Below are 25,533 nucleotides of genomic sequence, written 5' to 3'. Positions count from 1 at the left end.
TTCCTTTAAGTCCTTAATGACCTCTTTATTGAGTAGGTCATATGATACATGCAGGGCATCTCTCTCTCAAGCTTTGATTTTATACATGTGGTCAAAGAAATCCAATTTCATCCAGTCACTGGAATGTGAAGTGCATTCCAGATGGATTAACTTGGAGAGCAGAGCATCTTTTTGCCCCAGTATCTTACTTTCTTGCTATGACAATTTAATCTCTCAGAGACAAAATCATTTTTTGTAGTTAAGAATTCATTGCTAAAATCTTTTAGGCCGTTGGTGGGAGAAAAGTAATCTGGAAAATGATACCCTTGGAGGATAGAAAATGTTAAAATTTGTAGTCTAGATCATTTCATCATACATTCGAATGGCTATTTGACATTTAAAAATCTCTGGCTGCAAAAATGTTGACAAAACATTTCAGTTTATATAAATATAAGCTTCCTAATTTCTCTATTGATTTTCTTCTATTCTTGAGATTGTTATGACAGAATTTTTCTTACCTGCCCCCCATCACTTGAAGCCTGTGTGCACATTGCCAGGCTTTCTGAAGTTATGGGCAAGCCCAATTTTATTCTACATTAAGAGTCACAAGTGATGTTTGTGTTTAAAGAGAATACTATAAAGAGAATTGTTTATAGTTTTTTCTAAGACCAACTTAACTGTTTTTATAAAAGTATTAGAACTTACATTCTCTAATTAACTTGGGAACCATAGCATTTTTAAATATAAGATGTGAATTAATTCATTCATTAGATCAACAAATACTGAGAAAGTTTTATACATCATGCTCTTTATTAAGTATCTCTAAGTAGTATGAGTGTCTTAATCATACTATTTAGTCTGGAAGAAATAATGTTCCATGGACCATCTATTTCAGCATCTCATGATGGAACGATTTTAAAATGCTTTCTTGAGACTTCCCTAGTGGTCCAATTGTTAAGATTCCATGCTTCCACTGCAGGGGACAAGAGTTCAATCCCTGGTCTGAGGGCTGAGATCTTGCATGCTGCCACACAGCACAGCCGTACACACACACACGCAACTGATGATTTCTGAGTTGCACCTGAGGTCAAATGAAATGTATTATCTGCTCATAATTCCTAAGAATATGTATTTTAGCAAATGCTCTAGGTGCTTCATTACATAAGAAAAAAAACTATTTGTTTTGGTTCCAGAGTTGTGTGGTTTTGAACAGAAGGCTCATAATAGCCTGGGGCCAGATTGTATATTAAAAGAAGTGTGGGTTCTGGACCAAGAGAAGAAATAGGAAAGAATGGTGAGCTCCTGGCTCTGTTAAAAGTTTCGTTTAAATATTTCTATTTCAGGCTCCACAAACAAAATACCAACTCTAGTATTTGATCATATTTTCTTTGGATATTTCTTCCCGTGAAAGTGTTATAAACTTCACTCAGGTTTCTTCTACAGTTAACAGTGTATGTGAATTCTATAGATAAATTATTGCTAATATCCAAGTGCAGATTGATCCAGTATGGTCCATTACAAACCCTTAGTAATCATGTAGGAATTGTTCAGCATTTCATTAAATTGTGCTTTCATGACTCTAACTATTGAAAAATCTCATCAGTTGACACTAAATATTTCAGTGAAATTGATATTAATCCAAGCAAAAATCTTTTTTGTAGATTCAGAGGAAACAAAAAGTTTTGTGGCTTCTAATGTTCTTCAGTGAGGCAGAATGCCATTTTAAAGGGAATCCAAATATTCACGTCCTTGTGCTGTGAGCTTAGTTGCTTAATTGTGTCCAACTCTTTGGGACCCCATGGACTATAGCACACCAACCTCCACTGTCCATGGGGAGCCTCCAGGCAAGAATACTGGAGTGGGTTGCTGTTCCCTCCTTCAGGGAATTGTCTCAACCCAGGGATCAAACCCAGGTTTCCTGCATTGCAGGTGGATTATTTACTGTCTGAGCCACCAGGGAAGCCCAAAATATCCTTACCATATAGTTAAATAAAATTAACAATGAGCCCAGTGAATATTCACTAGAAATTGATTCAATCTCTAAGCAACTGACCATGAAATTAAAAGACACTTACTCCTTGGAAGGAAAGTTATGACCAACCTAGATGGCATATTCAAAAGCAGAGAATTACTTTGCCAACAAAGGTCTGTCTAGTCAAGGCTATGGTTTTTCCTGTGGTCATGTATGGATGTGAGAGTTGGACTGTGAAGAAAGCTGAGCACCAAAGAATTGATGCTTTTGAACTGTGGTGTTGGAGAAGACTCTTGAGAGTCCCTTGGACTGCAAGGAGATCCAGCCAGTCCACTCTAAAGGAGATCAGTCCTGGGTGTTCTTTGGAAGGAATGATGCTAAAGCTGAAACTCCAGCACTTTGGCCACCTCATGCAAAGAGTTAACTCATTGGAAAAGACTCTGATGCTGGGAGGGATTGGGAGCAGGAGGAGAAGGGGACAACAGAAAAGGAGATGGCTGGATAGCATCACTGACTCAATGGACCTGAGTGTGAGTGAACTCTGGGAGTTGGTGATGGACAGGGAGGCCTGGCGTGCCTCCCTGTCATAGGAGTCGCAAAGAGTCGGACACAACTGAGCGACTGAACTGAACTGGAGTGACTGAACTGAACTGAAGCAACTGACCAGCTTGAGAGAAAGGATTTTATTTTTAATTAAAATTGTATCTAATGACAAGAGTATATTCAAGGAATAAAGGGTATGCATGTACACGTGTGGAGTGTGTGTGTATGTGTGTGACACACTTTTTGAACACTGCAGTTTGACACATACAGCACATTCTGTTTAGTCTTAAGGACCAAGAAATGGCATTTGAAGGATGATATTTTCAGGCATTATCCTTTAGAATCACTGAATCCAAACGAAGACCAAAGTGTATTATTTATTTTTATTGAAGATTAAGTTTGTTTGAAACCTGTTGTGTAATGTAATTACAGTTATTCAAGATGATTTATTAGACACATCATTCATGGATCATGAAGGACAAGAGGAGGGAAACAACTCATAAGAACCTTCTATGTACCTTGGTGAGCTCAAGATACCCTTTGTAATCAATTCCTGATGCCTTCAGAGACTTCTTGATCACATAAATGTGAACTCTGTTGGATTAGAGTGGCTAAGTGAATCACCAATACAAAAATATCCTTTGTTTTGTTCTATAATATAACTCATCAACTGCCAACATCCATGACTGACCTGGTAAATAGCTAATTATTTATTAATTTCAAATTTGTTCTTTTTCTTAGATTGAAAAAATGTTTTTATTTATTTGGCTGTGCCATGTCTTGCAGCACTCAGGGTCTTCCATCTTCCTTGAGGCATGCTGTATCTTTAAGTTGTGACATGCAAGCATTTTATAGATTCTTTCTCAATTATGCTCCTTTTGTTATTCCATTTCTAAGACTTTGGATACATCCATATTATTCAGTGTATATTTAATTGGTTAAATACATACATTGAAGAGTATGGATGTATCCAACAGTTCTTTCCTAAAGAATCTTCTTTTTGCCTTATTAAATTCAGCCCTCAAAATAATTTATTGATGGAACACTTCTTTTCACCTAGACAAAAGTTCAAGTAAATAAAGAATAGGATATTGAAGAAAATTACATTAAAATTATCTCAGTATTCATTGGCTTTTATCATTGGTTTAATAGCTATTATGTACAATTGTTTTCCTACTTAGAAATTTAAGTTACATAACTGAAATTTGTAGAGGACCATGCCTTAAGAAGGTTATTGTGTAGGTGACCTAATTCCCCATGGGAATGAAATTAATGCAAAGACCAGCAAAATCTTTCTCAGGCTATTCTGCAAAGCAAAGAGCTTTATAAACCTGACATATACAAATAATTATGGTGATAATTACAATGAAAATAAAAGTAGCTAATCCTTATTTAAGTCTCGGTGTGCTGTGTTGTGCTTAGTCACTCAGTCGTATCCATCTCTTTGTGACTTTATAGACTGTAGCCTGCCAGGTTCCTCTGTCTGTGGGGATCCTCCAGGCAAAAATATTGGAATGGGTTGCCATGCCCTCCTCCAGGGTATCTTCCCAAACCAGGGATCAAACCCAGGCCTCCCACATTGCAGGCAGATTCTTTACAGTCTGAGCCAGCAGGGAAGCCCAAGAGTACTGGAGTGGGTAGCCTGTCCTGTTTCCAGTGGAACTTCCCCACCCAGAAATCAAACTAGGGTCTCTTGTATTGCAGGCAGATTCTTTACCAGCTGAGCTACCTGGAAAGCTGCATTTAGGTCTTCAGTTCAGTTCAGTCCAGTCACTCAGTCGTGTCCGACTTTTTGCGACCCCATGAATCGCTGCACGCCAGGCCTCCCTGTCCATCACCAACTCCCGGAGTTCACTCAGACTTATGTCCATCGAGTCGGTGATGCCATCCAGCCATCTCATCCTCTGTCGTCCCTTTCTCCTCTTGCCCCCAATCCCTCCCAGCATCAGAGTCTTTTCCAATGAGTCAACTCTTTGCATGAGGTGGCCAAAGTACTGGAGTTTCAGCTTTAGCATCAGTCCTTCCAAAGAACACCCAGGACTGATCTCCTTTAGAATGGACTGGTTGGATCTTCTTGCAGTCCAAGGGACTCTCAAGAGTCTTCTCCAACACCACAGTTCAAAAGCATCAATTCTTTGGCCCTCAGCTTTCTTCACAGTCCAGCTCTCACATCCATACATGACTACTGAAAAAGCATTTAGTTCTTAGTGTGTTCCAAAGAGTAATCTGCATATTTTACATATGGAAACTTACTTCTTTTTCAAAACACATCCACAAGATGAGTACTGTTATTATCTCTTTTCACAGAAAAGTAAGGCTGCTGCTGCTAAGTCACTTCAGTCATGTCTGACTCTGTGTGACCCCATAGACAGCAGCCCACCAGGCTCCCCCATCCCTGGGATTCTCCAGGCAAGAACACTGGAGTGGGTTGACATTTCCTTCTCCAATGCATGAAAGTGAAAAGTGAAAGTGAAATCACTCAGTCATGTCCGACTCTTCTCAACCCCATGGACTGCAGCCTACCAGGCTCCTCCATGCATGGGATTTTCCAGGCAAGAGTACCAGAGTGGGTTGCCATTGCCTTCTCCAAAAAGTAAGGTATAGAGGGGTAAAGTGTTATACACAAATTTTACACAAAACCACACATTTGCTATGCTATGCTATGCTATGCTATGTTAAGCTGCTTCAGTCGTGTCTGACTCTGTGCGACCCCATAGACGGCAGCCCACCAGGCTCCCCCATCCCTGGGATTTTCCAGGCAAGAATACTGGAGTGGGGTGCCATTTCCTTCTCCAGTGCATGAAAAGAGAAAAGTGAAAGTGAGTCGTTCAGTCATGTCCGACTCTGATCAATAGACTAAACATTCAAAAAACTAAGATCATGGTATCTGGTCCCATCACTTCATGACAAACAGATGCGGAAACAAGGGGAACAGTGAGACATTTTGTTTTCTTGGACTCCAAAATCACTGCAGATGATGACTGCAGCCATGTAATTAAAAGATGCTTACTCCTTGGAAGAAAAACTATAACAAACCTAGACAGCAGATTAAAAAGCAGAGACACTACTTTGCCTATAAAGGTACATATAGTCAAAGCTATGGTTTTCCCAGTAGTCACGTGTAGATATGAGAGGTGGACCATAAAGAGGGCTGAGCACCGAAGAATTGATGCTTTCAAATTGTGGTGCAAAATAAGACCCTTAGTGTCGCTTGGACAGCAAGGAGATCAAACTAGTCAATCCTAAAGGAAATCAACCCTGAATATTCATTCATTGAAAGGACTGATAGCTCTTTGCTACCTGATGCAAAGAGCTGACTTAATGGGAAAGACCCTGATGCTGGTAAAGATTGAAGGCAGGTGAAGAAGGAGATGACAGTGGATGAGATGGTTGGATGGCATCATTGAGTCAATGGACATGAGTTTGACCAAGCTCTGGGAGATGGTGAAGGACAGGGAAGCCTGGCATGCTGCAGTCTACAGAGTCATAAAGAGTCAAACACGACTGAATGACTGAACAACAAAAACAACAAATCAATAGATTATCCAAATACTCACTACTTGGATTCCCATCCATGACTAGGTCAAATGTTAGGAAAAATTACACTACTGAAGTCATTACAAAAGTCAGTATGAAAATCTTAACATTAATTTCTATATATAACTCTTCTGTTTGACTTAAATGAAGAAGTAAGAGAGTCCTCTATATTCAAATAAATAACTTCAGCCAGAATGGAGTTAAGGGATGGAATTAGGCAACAGGATTACATGGCCAAGAAACTAATTAAGACTTACTTAAATGACCTAAAATACATAAAGAAAATGAAAAGATTCCACATGGGTTTGTTTATATTGTAAAGTGAAAGTGAAAGTGAAGTCGCTCAGTCGTGTCCGACTCTTTGCAACCCCATGGCCTGTAGCTTACCAGGCTTCTCAGTCCATGGGATTTTCCAGCCAAGAATACTGGAGTGGGTTACCATTTCCTTCTCCAGGAGATCTTCCTGACCAGGGATTGAACCTGAGTCGTTTATATTGTAGGAAGGTAGCAAAGTAAGTAAAGTATAAATCATGGATATCCATGTGCCTTTGTGCTAGTTAATTATACTCTGAAAATTGGTTTCCTTATTCTAAAATCTATAAACTAATACTTACAGGATTATTATATATATATATATAATATCCATCTTTAACCAAATCTGTGTTAAAACTTACATATAGTAGGCATTCAATGTTTTTATTACTATCATTATTTTACATGTCAATAATGATATAATAAAATGTAATTTTATTATTATATAATAATGAATGAGATAACATAACAGTAATAAAACCTGTTTCTATTTCAAATATTTTTATCAACATACAATTAAGGGAACCCTTGTCAATTAACTCATTAACAGATATTAAGTAACTATATGTTATAGGCAGTGTTTAAGTCTTGAGTTATTCAGTAGAACTGATCTTTAATATCATGGGTATTTCACGCTGATAAAAGTAACCATACATAAATAGCAATAAAACAAATAAGCAAAAAATAGATAAGAAAATATTGGAAAACCATAAGAGTGCTTAGAAATATACTTTACACAGAAGTGACAATGTGAACTAATATCTGCATGTGGAAAAAGATCAAGTTAGGTAAATCTTTTGACACTGGATAAATAGTTGACTGAAAACACTAATATATTTCTCAACTTGTTTAGATTTCAATATTTTGGACAAACATGCCAATGGACATATTTATTAAGTAATGGCATACAGTGAATTTATTGTCACTAATGAGACTAGACTTATCTATGATTAGTACTCTTTTTTTTTGTTTCACTAATATTTATAAATCATTTACTGAATTCAACTAACATTGGTTGTCTACTGTTAAAGGAAACAGACATAGGAATTTCATAGGTACAGCTAGGAGTTTCAAAGATACAAGTAAGCTACATTAGTTAACATCATTTTCTACAAAAACTCCAGTAACTTAGATAAGTTATTTACAATCTTTATATCATCATCATTAGAAATATGATGACAACAGCATAAATATTGAAGTCTTTGGAAATGATCTGAAACAATGTGCACAAATCTACACTCAGAAATTGGCATATACCAGTGGATTTATTTTGGGCTTCTCAGGTGGTGCTATCAGTAAAAACCTGCTTACAATGTAGCAGACAAGACATGCAGGTTAGATCCCTGGGACAGGAAAATCCCCTGTAGGAGGGCATGGCAATCCACTCCAGTATTCTTGCCTGGAGATTCCCTTGAACAGAGACTGATGGACTACAGTCCATAGAGTCGTAAAGAATCAGAAATGACTGAAGCAACTGAGCACGCAATGGATTTAACCAATACGATCTAAGAAGATGAGGGAAAAGAGCTGGGCCACCTTTTTTTTTTTTTTTTTTTTTTAATGAGAGTTACTGTGATAAAGGCATGTAGTGCAATGAACCCACTTAAAAGAATCCTTAGCTGTTATTGAAGGATCAAAGGAAAATTCCTATGAAAAATTTTATGCAATAATAAATGGTAGTGGTAGCCACACTACTCACTCATGGTGTTCAGAAAGTGACTGGAAAGCAGATGCCACTGATGAAAGCAAACCCAGAAGCTGTGTAGGGACTTTTCTACCCAGGCTAATCACATATATCCTGTTTTAAGCTATCAGTCACTAAAATTGGAGGGACATTATGAAATACAAATAAAATGTATGTGATTTACTCTAATGTTTCCTTCTGTGCTAGAAAATTTGTAAACTACATTACTTTCTAAAGCAAAGGGAGAAAATGTAGGACAACTGGTACCAATTCATACCATTGTATGGATTAAATTATCATTCATATCCTTTGTAGCTAAAGGTTAAAGCGAAATATTGAAAGACCTGAACATAAACAAGAATTTTAAAATATATCTACATTTAGTGTTTTAAAGAAAAACTTTCTCTTGTGCCTTGGAGTTAAAAATAATCAAAATCCAGATGGAAGCCTACTGAGGATTTTTCTGAATCAAATGAGTTATTCAATGAATGAATGCTGTATGTCCATCTTGTAGAGGAAAAATGCTACAAACTCCTTTTTCATCATAATTCTTGCTTAGAGTTAATGAAAATAACCCATGTCAAGTAGCCCTAGAATTAATTCAAAATTTGTAGAAACATTTCTATTCCATTAAATGTGTACTCATAACTTTAATTGTTGAAATCAATTCTCAACCTAAGCAAGGCCTTTTCAATGTGCCCATTAAGTTGGTCTTATAGCTGATCCTGCCCTGATACTTTTCCAATTAGTTCCCCAATTGTTGTATGTTTGCTTTATAGCATAGTTTCAAAGCATTGGATTCTAACTGTATAATTCATTTTTGTTGCAAGAACAACTTATTTGAGTTCTTAAGTATCCTGTGAATAAAGTTCTAATGTCAAACTGGATACTACTAATAGCTAACCCATGAAATACTTATTCTCTGTTTTCTTGAATGAAATTCTTCATCTTATACTTGGCTTGAACCATTTAGTTATATAATTATGTATTCATTTTTATGTGGTGAACGCCTACCATGTTCTATTGACTGTAACATTGTGTTTTTCCTATCTGGACTGACATTCCATTCTTGAACCTACATGTAGGCTCAAACCTATATTCTCATCACTCAGACAACTGCCCCAGGGCTTGTTTCTTAGGGAACTCAATAACATTTTTGGGTTAGAGAAACACAAGTAAACCATTCACAATCAAGTCTCATGATTATAAAACATATTATTTGATTTATACTATAATAATAGTATTTGAATTCACATTGTCATACAAATGGAATATTTAAATCTATGTTTCACATCATCTAAGTGCTGTTCTGGTTCTTTTTAATTTCAGCCACAGAGTAGATAGGACTCAAAGGAAAACAAAATGGATTTATCCATCACTAAACACAATTAATTGTATATTGGCCACTTTACGAATAGAGTTAGATAAAATGACTTAATCACAATTTTTTAGGGGAAAATTATAAATAATTAACAAGCCTATGACTCTGATGAAAGAAAGTGAAATTCAGCACATTCAAGCAAACGATAATCAGATAAGGAAATTACTTACAAGGAATATTCCATTCTCGTAACTGATTCTCTCCCATATAGCAATATCTACTGGTTGTGCCTGCTATGTTTTAATATAGAACTATATATAATAAGCCTGGAAGTCAAGTTTAGCTACACAATTGAACACATGGCTAAATACCTCTCTTACATATTAATATCTCTACTTCTCATTCTTACACATCAAAGAAAATTTTTAAAAGAAAGTGAAATATGCATTATAATGAAATCACTGAATTGATTTACACTCACTGTAGAATATATGTTGGACATAGCCATGAAGAATTACTTGTACATAGATTTGCCAAGTATAGCTATTTTCACTTGTATAGTTGCCTCAACCAGAAAGCCTATTTGTTTCAAGAATATTTAAACTTTTGGTGAGGGTCTTATACAGTGAAACACCCAATCTAAACAACTCAACATACAGTATTACTTTGCTAGAGGTGCTATAACAAAATGCTATAGATTTTGTAGCTTAAACTGCATACAGTCATTTTTTTCATAGTTCTGTAAACTAAAGTCCAAGATGCCAGCAGGGTTGGTTTCCTCTGAGGTCTCTCTCCTTGCCTTTCAAATGGCTGCCTTCTTGCTACATCTTCATATGATCATCCCTCTGTACATACATGTCCCTGCTATCTCTTCTTCTTCTTATAAGGACACCAGTGTCATTGATGTAAGGTCCCTCCCTAAGGGCTTTTTTTAGCCTAATCACTCCTTTAAAGACTTAGCCTCCAATATGCATACATTCTGAATTACTGGGCATTGGGAACATCAATTTTAGGGAAACACCACTTAGCCCACAACACAAAGCAAAACAAGACCAAAACAAAATGCTTCTCTTCAATAGATCCCTAAATTTGCCCTGCAATTTCTTTAATCTCTGTAAAATTACATTTCTCAGAACACATTGTAATTGGTTTCTAGATATTAGCTGCATACCTCCAATTAGATATGCTCCTGTGAGACCTTGAAAGTAGAAGTGTAGTCGTGTAGGCTTTGGTTGTTTTCATCTTGTGGTGGTGGTTTAGTCACCAAGCCATGTCCTGTTCTTGTGACCCTATGGACTGTAGCCCACCAGCCCCCTCAGTCCATGGGATTCTCCAGGAAAGAATACTGAAGTGGGTTACCATTTCCTTCTCCAGGGGATCTTCCTGACCAAGGGATTGAACCTGGATCTCCTGCATTAGAGGCAGATTCTTCACTGACTGAGTTACTAGGGAAGCCCTTTTTATCTTGTATGAAAGTTCATATATATGGTGGATTTTCTTGGGGTGTTGATTTTTCCAATAGTTATTCTATGTATTCCTGAATTCTTAATAAGACTTAAATAATCTATATATTCCTGTTAAGAACTTCGACACCCATTCTCCAATTTTCTGACAGTTGTAGAGGCAATGACTTCTTATTCCTGACCTAAATCCAGAGTTGGTTCCAAATAGGACATCATCTGTAATGCATCAACTTGAGAATATTCTGGAAATAATTCCAAGATATCGATCTAGAATTTGTTTCTTCAACCCTTTCTGTTATCTCAGAGGCAACTAATTGCTGTATTAAAATTCTTCTTGCTTAAAATAGTTGAGTGGATTTATTTCCTGCCCTGAGTTCTCATTGATGTAATGTAAAACTCTTCACAATCTCTTTCTACAACTGTATTCTGCACTCTATCTGGAACATTCCTCTTTCTGTATTTATTTTGGCTTATATTTCTCTCTTCATCAACATTTAGATTGGAAATTATTCTTCATATATACTTTTAATATCCCAATTACAATATCATAGCTGTAGCAGTTTATCTGGGATAAATAATTCCTCTTGTATTTTACAAACTCCTCTTCTAGAAACAAATGGAAACTGTTAGAATGAGATTCTCCTGGACTCCATTGACTGTAGGGCCTTAGAATAGGATTTCAAAGTGATTGTGGGGTAAAACTTCTCCTTTAAAGAAAAATAGAAACAAGAAAGAATTTCTTCCATGATGTGTTGATAAATCAGATAGATGACATACATACCAGGCAATCAGAAGGGAAAAAAGAAATAAAACAGTTGCCATGTCGTGTGTGTGTGTGTGTGTGTGTGTGTGTGTGTGTGTGTGAATCTCCATCTTCCCTTTGGGAAATGAGGAGGATTATGCTAATCTAATGTCAAACCTATTGAAAGAGGTTTCACAAAGAGCACTTAGCAGGTTTTGAAATAGTTCCCTTAGGTGAGAGACATAGAGACTGGAATTTTATTTGCATCTGTGGAAAATAAAGAGGACTGTGGCTGAAGGTCCGATCCCCCACCACTGAAATACAGAGTGGAAGATAGTGCTAACTGCATCAGTGATCGTGGACAGAGAACAATGTGTGCTAGGAACAGAGTGTTCTCTCAGACCTTGAGTAAACTAAGTATGCATGGGTATTCTCATGGGTCAGACATAGGTCTTTGGGCTTGTAAAAAGACAGTGTGTATGGCTGTCTTGGGGCCTAATGGGACAAGGAAACAGGAACAGAAAGAGGCCAGAGGTATACCACTAGATACCAGGGCTAAAGGAGAATTCACTATCCATCACTTGGAATAAGGATGCTTCCCCTCAAGTCAAGACAATTGTAGTAAAGAGAAGCCAGACACCTTGGTAGAGCCAAGAAAAGGCAGAAGCTTCCTGGGGAGAAAGGGTTATATATAAGCAACTGTTAGATTCCAACACAGCAAAGCCAGCTTAGGGAATTTCCTATTTGAGTAAGAACAGCCCTGCCATTTTACAGTCCAGCTGTAGGTATATAAAATCTGGACTTTTGTTTACGATATAGAACTAGACATTCTATTTTCTGAATCAAGATTTCTGTGTTTTCTTTCTGTTTCTTTTGTGTTTGGGCCACTCACACAGCCTGTGGGATCTTAGAACCCTGACCCAGGGAACCCATTCCTCTTGCATTGAAAGCGTGGAGTCCTAATCACTGGACCACCAGGGAAGCAAGTCCCTATGTGCTTGTCTGAAAGTATCTTTAAGACAGTATATTTTTTAATGTCAGGTGAGTGTATTCTCCTCAGTTCTGTCTTCACAAATTTGAAGTGATGGGTGTTAGAGCCCTTGGTGTGTCATAGCTCTCAGACAGACAGTGTTATAGCTCTCGTGTCTTGGACAGACCGTGTTATAGCTCTCAGATCTCAGACCATGTTATAGCTCTTAGACAGGTCAGTGTTACAACTCTGTGTTACAGCTCAATTTTGTTTAGAAAATAGCAGGAAAATACATCCTTGAGGCGTGAGGGCCTGTTGACCCAAAGACTCGAAGGGAGGGGGGCCCTGGCCCCTTGGTTCCTCTTTTTGTATGTTTTTTTCCTCCCCACCGGGCCTGCCCTATATAAATTGGGCTAGCGAAGAATGCTGTTTGTTTTACCTGAGGTCCTGACTCCGATCCTCGGAACTTCCTTTGTTCTATTTTCGCAGAATTTTCCCTTTCTTGTCTTTTAGCCACAGCCATTCTGGACTACTGTTTCCTACTCTAACTACCTAACATTAAGATCTAACAGTAAAGCCTTGGGTCCAGGTAAAGTTGTCATGCAGAAACAAAGGAAGCTAACTCCTTAAATCACATTTAAGTAAAAGGGAGTAGGAAAAAAAAATGCTAGTATCTATTACTTTATGAACTATAGTTTGACATAGTGAATACACAAAAATAGTTATGACATAGATAATTCATTTCCTTCCAGCTAGTTCTCTATTTTTCTACTACTTATTTATAGGCAAACTTATTCAAGTGGTTAGTTGCTTATATTTTTTTAATATCTTAGTTAATTCTTCAACATACTATCTTGCTCCCTTGCTCTCACAATTCCCATTGATTGTCATTTCCAAAATTACCAACAGGCTCAGTGTTCCCAAATATGATGGACATACTTATTTACATGCCTAATTCAGTCATTCAACAATTGACAAAAAGCTGTTCACTTATTCTTGACAAATTTTCTCAGTTCTCTTTATTTCAGAGGCCATTCCTTAACCATTTTCATTGTTCAAATTTTAAACATTGTCATTCCTATAAAGAAGCTTCTAGGGCTTTAATCATGCATTTATTTGTTTGACTTCACTCTTTTATTAGAACGTATCTGTTCATTCATTTATGTACTCTTTGTTGATAAAGTCTATCCTATCTTCTGAACTCCACAACTACCAGTCTACCTCCATAAGTGTTTTATCTTAGAATCACCTCAAAAGTAATGAATCCCTATCTGAATTATTGACTTAAATTGTTGAAACATATTTATCTGCCTTTTTTCATACCACTAAATTATGTCATCATCAGGACAATATCTAAATTCAATCCTGTTCCTAAATACAAAAATTTAATTATATACCATGTTCTATTAAATTTTCCTTTAAAGTATGTCTTGATTTCACCCACTTTCCTCCATCTTAACTGTTGCTACTAACGTCTCTCACTAGGTCAGTGATAGATTTCTTGAACAGAAATCTTTACTTTCAAATTTTATTTGCTATAATTTATTCTCCAGAAAGAATGAAAATGTAAATCAGAGCACATTATTCCCTAATTAAAAACTGAGGACAGGACTTCTAGAGTAAAAGTTGAGGTGCTGGGCAAAACATTATTGAATCGATCAAATTTGCTTGCTTGTTTGCTAAGTCACTTCAACCTTGTCTGATTCTTTGTGATCCTATGGCTGTAGCTGCCCAGGCTCCTCTGTCCATGAGATTCTCCAGGCAAGAATACTGGAGTGGGTCACCATTTGCTCATCCAGGGATCTTTCCGACCCAGGAATCGAAACTGCATCACTTACGTCTCCTGTATTGGCAGGTGAATTCTTTACCACTAGCACTACCTGAGGTCAAATTTAGGCAAAGATACATTCAATGTATCTTGAATGGACTGACTCTTCTTATCAAAATTCTAGTTGTTTTTTGGACAAAAATTGACACACTTTACTAAAATTCCTCTGGAAATGCAAGGAACTCAGAATAGCTAAAAGAACCTTGAAAAAAGAACCAAGTTGGACATAAAGTTCTTGATTTCAAGATTTGCAAAAAGCTACAAGGCAATACACAAAAAGCTACTGGCATAAGGCTAGGACTATATGTCAATAGAATAGAATTGACTCCAGAAACAAACTATGGTCAATTGATTTTCACCAATGGTGCCACAACAATTAAATAGGGAAGATTAGCTTTTCAACCAACAATGCTAAGGTAACTGGATATCCACAAGAGAATGAAGTTGGACCCCTTTAGGTTTTTTAATTAAAAATGTTTGTGTTGAAAGAATACCCTCAAAAAAGTGAAAAATAGACCTACAAAATGATAAGAACACCATGTGAAAATCATATGCTTATAAAGAAATTGTATCCAGAATACGTAAAGAGTACAACTCAATAATATAACATAAATTTCTTTTCAATGGACAGAAGGATTTTAATAGACATTTCTCCAGTTATGTAAATGATCCATAAGCACATGAAAGGGTTTATTAAGCATAAATATCAACATCATAAATCATTGGGAAAATGAAAATCAAACCCATAATGAGAAAATACATCATATTCACTAGTATGGGGCTTCCCAGGTAGCACTAGAGGTAAAGAATCCTCCTGTCAATGCAGGAGATACAGGAGATGAGGGTTCAACCCCTGGGTCAGGAAGATCCACTGGAAAAGGAAACGGCAACCCACTCCAGAATTCTTGCCTGGAAAATTCCATGGGGAGAGGAGCCTGGCGCACTACAGTCCATGAGGCCACAGAGTCAGACACAACTGACTGAGCCTGTTCACTAGTATGGCTATAATAAAAAAAGATAGACAAGCTAAGAAGTGTTAACAAGGATGCAGCATTATTAATAATAACCAATTGATGGCCCCAAATGTCCATCAACTGATGCATGAACAACCAAATGCAGCACAGATATACAATGGAATACTATTCAGCAATAAAAAATAAGTGAATTACATAATCTATGCTACAACATGTGAACTTGGAAAACAGTATTTTAAGTTTAAACAACCAGTCACAAAAGACTATATGTGGTGTGATTGTATTTATATGAAATGCCCAGAAAAGGAAAATTTATAGAGACAAAAAGCAGATTGTCTAGGTTATAAGCAGTTATTTTGGGGAGAGTGACTAGTAGTAGGTACAAGGCTTCTTTTAGAGGTAATTAACATATACAATTAAATAATTTTGATACTTTCATAACTTGTGAACAATATAAAAAGCATCAATATACTATTTAATTGAATAATTTCACATTATACAAATTGTATTACAAGAAAGCTATTTTTCAAAATAAATATAAATATCAAAAAGAAAATTTGTAATTGGTTACCAATACATTAAAATAAATTCAAATTCTTAGATCCTTCTAAAATCTGTGCAAGATCCTTTAGGATTTGCCTCTACTTACTCTTTTTTTTTTTTTTTTAACATCTCTAGGTTACTTACTATTACCATTTTCTCTAGCCACATTGGTCATTGTACGTCTCTGAGTGTATTTTTTCCATACTCATATTTCCTTACACATGGTGTTCTCTGTTCTCAAATATTTTTACCCTTTATATTATTGTTTCTTTGGAATTGTTCAATCCCAGCATGAATTTATCAAATTAGACAGGTTTTCTCTCACCATCCCATCTCAATCAGTTCCTTCTGACCTTAGCAATCACAACATTTCCTTCATTATACTTCAGAGGACTGTTTAACTTTTTAATCTGTTTATTGTCAGTTTCCTTCCAAGGGAATGTAAGCTTTATGAGTGTAATCACCAGATGATCTTACCTCTGCATCCAGTGTCTTGTATTATATCTGACATGAGATAGGGTCAATTATTAATTGTTACATAAATACAAAGACAACCATATCTACTGTATTAGCTGTATCTACCTAGCACATAAATCTGAAAGTGAAAAAAAAAATGCTGGGCTAAATGTTAGAATAGATAGTGATTCCCTTGTCAGGAGAGACTAGATAAAGAACTTTGCAAAAGGTTTTTGAAGTCCCATGTTGTCATTTTTTCTCAGTCCAAAATAATGGCCTTGTTACCTGGCCCACCTACAATATAAGATGGATAGAAATTTCAAATAAGATTTTGAAAAGTCAATTTTTATGCACCATAAAATGAAACTTGAATAAGACTGATGTCAGAACAATATACTGAAGTACCATAAAGCGATTTTAATAATTCCTCCCTTGTTATCATTGAATTTTTTTCTCTGTCAGAAATTCTTAGTTGTAGATAACTATCTGGATATCTTCTATATTACTCTGCTTCAAAACTAAGGTTAGCACTTGTGATGCCATTGATTTTCTTTTAGGAACACCATTAACTTTCTAATAGATTATTATCTCCATCCACCCTATCTATTCACCATCAGAACTGAGTTGTCTTTTGGGGAATTCATGAGTATAGAACACTTCAACAGTTACTTTGACCATTCAGTTTTCTATCACAATTTTTATAAAAACTCATTCTTGTCCTTTAAATCTATAGATTAAAATGTCTGAATGTCAATAATATACCCTTCTCACTCTATAGTTATACAAGGATATATAGTTATACAATGTCAATAATATACCCTTCCCACTCTATAGTTATACAAGGATATATAGTTATACAATGTCAATAACATACCCTTCTCACTCTATTTTACAACACTTTGAAATATATTACAATATAAGATTTTAACAATAAGTTTTATTTTTGCTTTACAGATGATAACATTGATGATCAAGAATTTTAACATTTTTGCTTGGATTCACAAATAAAGTAAGTAGAGTGTATAGGATTTAAACCTTTAATTTTTTTAACTCATAAACTTCTATGAAGGAATTAAAACAGAGCCCAGTTTTCCTACTTCATTCCTTGCCTCCTTTCCTTTCTTTTTCTGTTTTTTTTTCCTTTTGTCTCTCTTCCTTTTTTCCCCTTCAGATTCCACTTTCCTGAAACTTACCTGGCATTAGATAGTTTACAGACAACCTACAAGTCTTACAAAGATATTTCTCAAAGTAATATTCTGACAGCTGCAAAATAAGATTGTACCAAAGATTCTAAGCAAAAACATGAAAAACAAATCAACTCCCAACTGTACCAACCACATCTTTTGCAGCAGTTAAAGAAAATAGCGACCTGCAAAAAACTCCAATTCACAAAGCCTTCTCTTCCCTCACAGTGTACAACTCCAGTCCCACCTTGCTCCCCGAGTTACCTGAGTTCAGATTCTCTCTCTCTGAAGTGCATCAGCTGATCAAAACCTTCAACCTCTGTTGAGTAATTTAACTATTTTCTTTCACCTCGACAACCCTTACAAGCAGAAAAGACAGTTCATTTATTTTTGCATTTTACTCTCACTCCCTCAGAGCTAATCAAACACCCTTGTTCACAGTAAGTTCTCAAGAAGGTCAAATAGTTTCACAATCATTTTGTAGTTCAGTGAAACTAAGTCATAATTCCATACCTTATGCATTTCCAAACATCATTAGAAACTAGATAGTATGAACTATTACTTTGCATGCTCAATATATTTCCATATTTTTCTAGCTAATATATGTGTGCACGCATGCTCAGTTGTGGTCTGACTCTTTGTTGACTCCACAGACTCTAGCCCTTCAGGCTCCTCTCTTCATGGATTTCCCAGTCAAGAATACAGGAGTGGGTTGCCATTACCTCCTCTAGGGGAATCTTCCCCACCCAGGGATCAAACCCGTTTCCTGAATTTCCTGCATCACAGGTGGATTCTTTACCACTGAGCCATATGGGAAGCCAGCAAATATATAATAATGTATATATTAGCATCTGTGTGATCTTCTGAGACATTCTTTTGCTATTACTTCCCTCTGAGTTTAAGAATATAAAACCTTGACTTGGTTTCCCCCTTAAAAATCAATTACTGTTCTAAAAGTATCCTTGAAGAGTTCTGAGGTAGGGTATGTATTAAAACTTCAACTTCTTCATAAAAGTGTTATTATTACAGTCAGATTATATAATTAATGTAAAATACCAATTATTTTGTGAAGCTGAGTTATCATAGGTCACAAAGAATGTGATTTATAATTATTTTTTTAAAGCATCATAAAATAGGATTGGGAATTTGAGGTCAATAGATTATGAGAATGACGATATGCAAAGAAAAAGAAAAGGACCTGAAACAAGTATATATTCATCCTTTTAACTAATCCTAGTTTTGTGTGGTAACATTTAAGAATATTAGCCAAGATTGAAAAGTTAACCCTGCAAGTGTTTTCCAGTATTTACAATTGCACCAAATACAATCATTTGAAGAATACAGTTAATTCAATTGGGTCCATAACCATATGGAAACCTTTTTATAACAAAGTATAAATATTCTTAAAGAAAATGTTTAAGCTTTATATTAGAAGGTTTAACCACAGTAATGATAAGAAATAATTTTCTCAAAGAGATCAGAGTCCAGATTATTGGAGAGACTATAAAATAAAATACTTTAATAATTATAGTAGATGTTTAAAACTTACTTAAACCCTTTAAAATTCCTATTCAGTTGAATTTGTGTAGTTTGCTCTTGCACTGTGAAGATGCAGAAAAGATATATTTAGAAAGAAGATTTATTTTTGATATAAAGATGTTCCCTGAAGCAAAATCATTACAAACAAGTTATAAAAGTTTATAAATCTTATTAATAATACAAACACATGTGAAAAATTTGCCTTTAGCTTTATTTATAAAATTTAGGTAAATAACTACAAAATAAATAATTATGTGCATAACCATAGTGGGCTTCCCTTGTGGCTCAGCTGGTAAAGAATCCACCTGCAATGAGGGAGACCTGGGTTTGATCCCTGGGTTGGGAAGATTCCCTAGAGAAGGGAAAAGGCTACCCACTCCAGTAATCTGGCCTGGAGAATTCCATGGACTTATAGTCCGTGGGGTCACAAAGAGTCAGATGTGACTCAGTGACTTTCACTTTCTTTTCATAAGCATAGTGGAAAAAGCAAACATTATTTAAAATATACCAGTAGTTCTAATGCTGCTTAAAACAAACATCAGAATTGAAAGAGACACATGTACCCCAAAGTTCATCACAGCACTGTTTATAATAGCCAGGACATGGAAGCAACCTAGATGTCCATCAGCAGACGAATGGATAAGAAAACTGTGGTACATGTAAACAATGGAGGATTACTTAGCCATTAAAAAGAATACATTTGAATCAGTTCTAATGAAGTGGATGAAATTGGAGCCTATTATACAGAGTGAAGTTAGCCAGAAAGTAAAACACCAATATAGTATACTGATGCATATATATGGAATTTAGAAAGATGGTAACAATAACCCTGTATGCGAGATAGCAAAAGAGACACAGATATATAGAACAGTCTTTTGGACTCTGTGGGAGAGGGCAAGGGTGGGGTGATTTGGGAGAATGGCATTGAAACACGTATATTATCATATGTGAAGTGAATCGCCAGACCAAGTTCAATGCATGATACAGGATGCTTGGGGCTGGTGCACTGGGATGACCCAGAGGGATGGTATAGGGAGGGAGGTGGGAGGGGAGTTCAGGATGGGGAACATATGTACACTCGTGGTGGATTCATGTTGATGTATGGCAAAACCAATACAATATTGTAAGGTAATTAGCCTCCAATTAAAATAAATAAATTTATACTAAATAAATAAATAATAAAAAATTTCCAAATGTTAAAAACTTGCATGACATTACTAATAATGAATAGTGATACTGAAAGAAAATTTTTGTAAACTTTTAATTTAAAAAAATTGTATTAATCAACCATGGGAGAAAAAATAAAATAAAGTCTCAACTGTTCCAGAGGGAAAAAAAAAATCTACAGTTCCAGTGTAATGGGAAAAAGTTATGCATTACACTGCATCTAGTAGCTATGTGAGTCTGAACAAAGATTATAAACAAGTATCGTAAATATCTTATAGATAATCTAATGTATGTTTTCTCAGTTTGTGTTAATAATAAAACCTCTTGTCAATTCACAGAAACTAACTAAATTACCTAAACTACAGAGCTAGTATGTACCAGAGTAAGGTTTCCAGCACTGATCTATATGTTCCTGTGTTTGAGTGTTGGTACAAGCAAAGACTTTAGTTTCTATTTAAAAAAAAAAAAAAAGGAAACTTAAATATAAAGTTTTAAAAATGATTTGTTTTAATGACTTGAAATAAAGGCGTGTCTTAGCCAGCTCAGGCTGCCATAACAAAATACCATACTGGGTGACTTAAACAGCGGAAAATTATTTCTCCCAGTTCTAGAGTCTGGAACAGTGATGATTAAGATGACAGGTGATTTATTTTCTGGTAGGAGCTTTCTCCTTAGCTTACAGACTGCTGCTTTTTTGCTAGGTGCTGAAATGGCCTTTCCTCAGTGCCTGCACATGGAGAGAGAGCTCATTTTCTATTCTTATAAGGCCACTTATTCTGTCTAATTAAGACCCCATCATACTACCTTATTTATCCCTAATTTCCTCCCAAAGGCCCTATCCCCAAATACAGTTTGGGGATGAAGCCTTCAACATATGAATCTGAGGAGGGGGGATATCATTCTGCCTACATGAAAGCATATAGTTACGTTTGTCACCATAATATAACCTCTGAAAAGATTCTGTCTGATAGCCAGAGAAATTCCTGGAAACATATGTATTATCTCACATTTATAATTTTAGAAGGTCTTACATTCTTCTTACCAGAATATCAAACAAGACAAAGTTTGTTATTTTTAGAGAAAACTGACCTTTCAGAGCAAAATGAACTGGCACTCAATGGTCTCTTATGTAAAGTATAGCTTCTAAGAGGAAAAATGAAGTGATTAAGAAACCCTTCAGAATTAGGACTCGGACGGTAATTATCCACAAGTCAAGACCAAAACTATGAATAATGAATATCATATGAGAGACGTTAGAGATAATGCTGGAAAAAAGTGTCATCAGACTTAATTAACAGTTCCAAGATAAAGACTTCTCAATGGGAGAAATATCTGACTTTCTTATGTGCTGTATGTATTTTCTTAATTTATTAAATAATAGGTTTGTGACCAGTATATAAATTTGGCATTGTTTCATGAACTATGATTCTTGCAAGTTAGTTAATGCTTTTGATTCAAAAGTATATATTCATTGAAACTTGATGATTGATTGAGTGCTATTGGAATTCCAGCTTTCTTGTGTCATTTTTAATTAAACCTGTGAATCTTTACACTTTGATTTACCATGTGTGTGGCATTTATGTCTTCATGTGTTCTCATACCATTCTCAGATCCTGTAAGTGAATAAAATAGTGATCATTTCATTGATTTCTAAAATGTTTTCTTTTTTTTTTAATTTTATTTTATTTTTAAACTTTTCGTAATTGTATTAGTTTTGCCAAATATCAAAATGAATCCACCACAGGTATACATGTGTTTAGAAAACCTCATTCAAAACTAAAGGTAGCATGAGGCACAAAAGGTGATTTCTTCTAAATTTTCTGTGCATACAAGACCCCTACAGAAATAATTTCTGAATAACTACATCTAAAAGTGTATTTCTTCCTTCTCCTACATAAGATAGAGTTCATCATTTGGGATATAATTGTAGATATTCTCATTTAAAGTTCATCATGATTACACATCCAGTTTGAGAGTGAATTTTCAGCTTCATATGTTTTGATGAAAAAAATTACAAAAGGAAAACATGTGTCTCTTATGTAGCTTATGGAATTTTAGTCCCATTTGGAACATTGATATTAAATCAACGAAAAACTAGAACTAAGAAAATGGCAGATATATTCTCTAAAATAATTTCCATCTGCTTTAATTGAAATAAAATGCTTAGAATACAATTTTATCTAATGACAGTTCAACTCAGAAAGTTCAGAACAGAAATATTTCTAAACTAATAGACCATTAACTTCATTATTTTGCATTTTCAGAAGTACTCAAGTCATCTCTACCAAATCAAATAGAAGAGTACATACAATTAAGGCAAGTCTCTGTTTAATGAAAGTGGGAAAACAAATATTTTTAAAGTCAATCATTTGTATAAAATAGATAGAAATGGGGTTGAGGCTGTTTGCTAAGATACAGTTACCTTATATGATGATTGTATAACAATGTACATAGCTTGGTGTTGTATTATGAGTATAAAATATTTTTTTAGAAAAAGTATTTATCTTCACACTAAAACATTTATTAACAACTTTCCTCACTAAGAAGTTGCTACAGGCAAAGTTTGAATTTTTGAAATTCACCCACATTAGAATTTTTGTGGTCCATGGACAAAAATGAAAACATATACTTCCTCCTGTTTCCTAACTGGAAAATTCTGAGTGGCATTAATTTATGGTTTTGGAAGCTAATCACCTCTGGCCTGGAACTAGGAATGGAAAATATTAACTGTAATATATATTTTTGAGAAAAATAAATGAAACAATTTAAAATAAGGCTTGAGATAAATTTTCCTCCGCAAAACTCCCACACTGTACTTTATAAGCAATTTGTTGCAAATATTCGTTCAAAAGTTAGTTTTAGGCACTAACTCTGAAAGTGATAAATATGCATAAAATTTGTAAGTTTTAACAATAACCAGACTGTTATTTTTAGTACTAATTCTATTATTTTTTATAGATTATAAACATGGAGCTAATAAAATATAGGAGTTTGTCTATTGTGATGTAATATAAAAGTAGTATCATATAATATTGCTCCAAAGGTTATTTTCTGAAAAGCTGTATCCATTAAATTCAAATATCTTACGAAGTTCAGGAAAATGCTATCAAATTCAATATTAAAATACACAAAAACTAACTTGAAAGACCAAGAATAATATTGTGCTAATTGTTTTGTTGGGCCTCTCAGGTGGCTTAGCCCTAAAGAATCCACCTGCAATGCAGGAGACACAGGAGACCTGGGTTCCATCCCTGGGTGGGGAAGATCCCCTGGAGAAGAAAATGGCAACCCACTACAGTATTCTTGCTTGGGAAATCACATGTACAGAGGTGTTTGGCAAGCTAAAGACCATGGGGTTGCAAAGAGTTGGACTGAGTGCATAAATAACAACAATTATTCTGTTATCTTTGCTTTGTGCTTGAATGCTTATCACCTGTGAACTGAGCTGGAATTTAGATAAGAGCCTACTAGCCACAAGCAAATGATCAAGAATATTTAGATAGTAATAATTGTGCATTTTAATTGAGATTATAGATATTTGGTGGGTTGAGCTTTTTGGCATAGGGGAAATCTAGCATGTGTGCACAAAGTATAAATATGTACATTGACAAAATCTGAGTGTAATAGTGCCCTCACCAAAAACAAACAAACAAAAAAAGACCATTTAAGATCATTTTGTCAAATTTGAGATTTTCTCATAATACATTTTATTAAGACTATTTTTATTGATAAAGGAGACAGAATGTTAAAAGTTCCATATTATTGGAGAAATTAAGATATCATAAATTATTTGGTCAACTAGAATGCATTGTATACAAGGGCTTTTTTTTATATTAAGCAATATCTTCTGCTTTGTTAATTTAAGTATCACTTTACTAACATACTAGCTTATACACTCAGAAAATTTTCATTTCTTTAATCAGTTCTTAAAAAACAAGTATGTACATGGGGTAGACAATTGGAATTATCAGTGAAACAGAAAATGTAGTAATTGGCCTCTACTAAGTTAGAATGTGTGAAATTGAAAAGAAGTCTAAAATTTGTCTCACTGGTAGTTGCAGTCACTCAATTTATTTCCTGTGCAAATGCAGAAACTTCACTTTAACCTTGTACTTTAAACTCAAATATCCAATGAATATCTCTATGCTATAAAATTCAAAATATCTATACTATGTAGGAGGCTTCCCTGGTGGCTTAGATGGTAAAGTGTCTGCCTGCAATGCAGGAGACCTAGGTTCGATTCCTGGGTCGGGAAGATCCCTGGAGAAAGGAAATGGCAATCTACTCCAGCACTCTTGCCTGGAAAATCCCATGGATGGAGGAGCCTGATCTTCCCAGATGGTACTATTGGTAAAGAACCTGCTTGCCAATACAGGAGACATAAGAGATGGAGGTTTGATCCCTAGGTCAGGAAGATCCCCTGAAGGAGGAAATGGCAATCCACTCTGGTTTTCTTGCCTGGAGAATCCCTTGGACAGAGAAGCCTATAGCATCTCAAAGAGTTGGACACAACTGGAACGACTTATCATTCATACATATACTATGTAAGAAAAACAGCTTTTACATTATAATCTACTAAAAACATAGGGATTGAGGAATATTTTTTTCAACAAATTTGAAACAACTAAAGTAAAATAATGTCTATGAGTTGTTCAAATAAATAAGATATTGCCAGTATCAGATAACAATATTTACGATAATGTTTCATTGACAGCCCAGCATAGAACCTGTGAAATCTGTACACAGATGTAGCATACAGCAGCCTGGAACCTTCAAATTTCCATTCAGAGTGATTTGAAATGCTATGCCATAGTAACATGTGATAACACATTTACCAAAATGTTCTCAATCTGTTTCAGCAGATGTTGAAAATGAGCTATTTCTAGTTTTATAATATGTAGTGAGTGGGGGGACCAGTTCAAATAATTTTATTATCTTGGCCTGTAAAAAAAAGGGAAAAATTTAGAACAGAGACTGTACAGACTTGGCACTGTATTGCTCTCAAAGGAACTTACAAAAGGTGCCTGTGTTGTAGCTAATATACTCTAAACAAAGCAGTTCCATCTGGCTATGAATTGTACTTTTGTTGGGTATCTAAGTGTCTGCATTTTATTACAGCTCAAACCAAAGTATATGATATAAGCTTGGAAATACTTCTAATATTTCAATCTTTTGAACTATCTCTATATATCCCCAGAACAGAGGAGTTTTCTAAGACTATCATCCGAAACTTTTATACTGCCAAATAGAATCTCTGAAGAAAGATGCTTAATTGGCACTGTGATAAGACAAAGTCAATGCTGGAAAAATGCTTGTGCA

General features: G+C 35.3%; 1 non-coding gene across 1 annotated transcript; it reads left to right on the top strand.

The window, feature by feature from the left end:
- Positions 1–24,397: 24,397 nt before the first annotated feature.
- Positions 24,398–24,469, top strand: TRNAC-GCA. Its single transcript has one exon. It is a non-coding gene; the product is annotated as a tRNA-Cys (tRNA).
- Positions 24,470–25,533: the final 1,064 nt, after the last annotated feature.

Source organism: Bison bison, unplaced genomic scaffold (genome assembly GCF_000754665.1).
Source record: "Bison bison bison isolate TAMUID 2011002044 unplaced genomic scaffold, Bison_UMD1.0 scf7180017864136, whole genome shotgun sequence".
Lineage (NCBI taxonomy): Eukaryota > Metazoa > Chordata > Mammalia > Artiodactyla > Bovidae > Bison > Bison bison.
This window is presented reverse-complemented; position numbering and strand designations above follow the sequence as displayed.